Source organism: Gossypium arboreum, chromosome 10 (assembly GCF_025698485.1).
Source record: "Gossypium arboreum isolate Shixiya-1 chromosome 10, ASM2569848v2, whole genome shotgun sequence".
In the NCBI taxonomy this organism is placed as follows: Eukaryota; Viridiplantae; Streptophyta; class Magnoliopsida; order Malvales; family Malvaceae; genus Gossypium; species Gossypium arboreum.
The window spans coordinates 116,351,676-116,354,152 of record NC_069079.1 but is presented as its reverse complement, the minus strand read 5'-3'; the positions used below and the strand labels follow the sequence as shown (position 1 = coordinate 116,354,152).

The 2,477-nt window shown below is 36.5% G+C and overlaps 1 long non-coding RNA gene across 1 annotated transcript; it reads left to right on the top strand.

Moving 5' to 3' along the window:
• Positions 1 to 565: 565 nt before the first annotated feature.
• Positions 566 to 1,507, top strand: LOC128282583 (uncharacterized). Its single transcript, XR_008272909.1, has 2 exons — positions 566 to 865; positions 1,149 to 1,507. It is a non-coding gene; the product is annotated as an uncharacterized LOC128282583 (long non-coding RNA).
• Positions 1,508 to 2,477: the final 970 nt, after the last annotated feature.

Here is a 2,477-nt window from a genome sequence, read left to right as displayed (position 1 = left end):
AATTTATACACATACGTGATAATGTAAAGTAAATAACATATGTTTAAAATAAATAATACCCGTAAATAAAGAATAGAACAATATAAAAGTAAAGACTATAACAAATTTTAAATTACAATTAAAAATATTAAAACTATATAATATACATAAGAGATAATATTTAATGAATCAAATAATATATAATAATAAAAGGAACAAAACGATTTTAAATAAACAATACCTAAAATATTAAGATAAATAAATAAATAACAAATATATAAAAAAGGATTAAAATCCAACGAACTAGGGATTAAATCAGAAGAAAAATAAAATTAGGAAGAAAAACAAAGAAATATGCGTACAAGGACCAAAATATAATGCACGTAAAAGCGCAAGGATCAATTGGGAAATTAATCCCTGCCCCCAAAACGCAGCGTTTAGGTGCGGACTAAATTGAATTTATGCGCAAATTACAGAGATAATTTAAAAAAATAAAGAAAATATAAATGGGCCCAATTGAATGTCAGTGCCAAAAGGAGGGACTTAACGCGCAAATATCCCCTCTCCGCAAAAACACGCGGATCCCTGAGGACATCAGGTCGGGTCATCGGGTTTGACTTCAAAACGGTGCCGTTTTGAAGCATTTTGGGACTAGACGAAACGGTGTTGTTTCCAAAATTTTTCAAAACCCTCATTTGAAACACTAATTCCAAAAAAAAAAAACTTAAAAGTTCTTCCATTCCTTTCTCTGCTTGGCCGACTCAAGGGCCTCATCCCATGCGCCTCCACCCATCGTGGCTCATGGCTCGGGAACAACGAAAAAGAGAGGCGTATCTTGGTTCGATATCCACGCCGGAGAAAGGGTCTCCGATGGTCGAAACCGCAAGTAGGTTCCTTTGCTCTTCTCATTTATTTGTTTTTGAAAAGAATATTAAAAAGAAAATAAAGAAATCAACAGAATATAAATAGTAAATCACCTTTAGCAAAATCGTTTCTTTTTTATTTCTATTTTTTTGATTGTGTTTAAATACAATGTTTTTCCCCCCTTTTTACAATCGTCTTTTCGGTGGCTTTATAGCCGAATACCAAAGGTTTGCTACATATTTCTACTGTTATTTGCCTTGTTTCTGCTGCTTAGTTTCTTTGCTGTTTTTGGTTTTCCTCTGCAGGTTGCGTTCGGTCAACGAAGGCAGGTGGCCATTTTGTGCTAGCGTGCCAGGAGAGTTGACCCTCGAGCGGAGTGCACGCTGATAGAGGGGACCAAGGAGACCTAGGTGCGACACCTAAATTTTTTCCTTTCCCTTGCTGTTTAGTTTTGAGGGCTAGGGTTAATTTGGGTTATGTTTTTTTGTTTGGGCTAGGGTCTGTTGGGTTTGGTTTGGGGTGGGTTTAATTCATTTGGGCTTTGTTCTTTAGCTCGGGCCAAAATTGGACTGTACACATGCCATAACCACATGAGAACACGAATATTAGAGTGCTTGAAACCTCTAGCAATCAAACCACCTTTGCTAAGGTCTACCCCATATAACATATTTAGAAAAGCTGTGTGTTGCATTATAAATTCATACACGTTAAAAGTTTCATATTCACACAATACACATTTAACTAACATCAAGCGTGCTTTTCTACGATTGTCCTCCATGGTTCGTAATAGTTGCTTGTAGAAGGTGTGACCTACATTCATCAATGTTTGATATTTCTCTTTTATCGTCGCAAACAATTACCAAAAAGTCAAAGTAAACATAGAAGTGATGGCAAATGACACGTCCCTTTCATAACGAAATTCACGGCCTCCATCAAGTTGGTAGTCATATACCCGTATTGGCGCCCTTCATCGTCTGACTGAGCCCAAGCCTTAAGGGGGATGTTATCGAGCCATTGCCTAGCTCGCAAATGTTTCACTCGTAACTTCTTCATCCTTTGATGAAATTGAAATCTTTGGAGCTCGTACCCTTGGAACAAATTTTGGTTATAATTAATTATTAGTACGGAGAAAAACATTAAATACCAGCTATAGATTTAAGAATCAAGCGTGTAACCATGTTAACAACTTCATCCTCGTCAGCATTGTGGAACTGTCTCATAAAATTGCAAGCAATGTGTTGGAAGCAGTGCACGTGATAAGTATTTGATGGGCTCCACATACCACCACATCACCTTACTACCAATAGAATGCCTTTACCATAATAGGACATCAAACATACATGAGACGGTTTAACTATAGACAAGTGCAAGTTTCTTAGGAAAAATTCCCATTATCCCATGTCATCTTTCTCAATGATGGAAAATGGTATTAGCAAGATTCTTTGATCCCGGTCTTGCGCAATGGCAATCAACAGTATTTGGGTATATACATCCAAGTCTCATCTATTTACACAATGGGCTTGCAACATGGAAATGCACAAACACCACTATCAAATGTCCAAAATATTCGGTGAAATATTTTTTTACATTCCACTATTTGACCAAATTAATTGTGTGTATTGAAAGTCTACAGT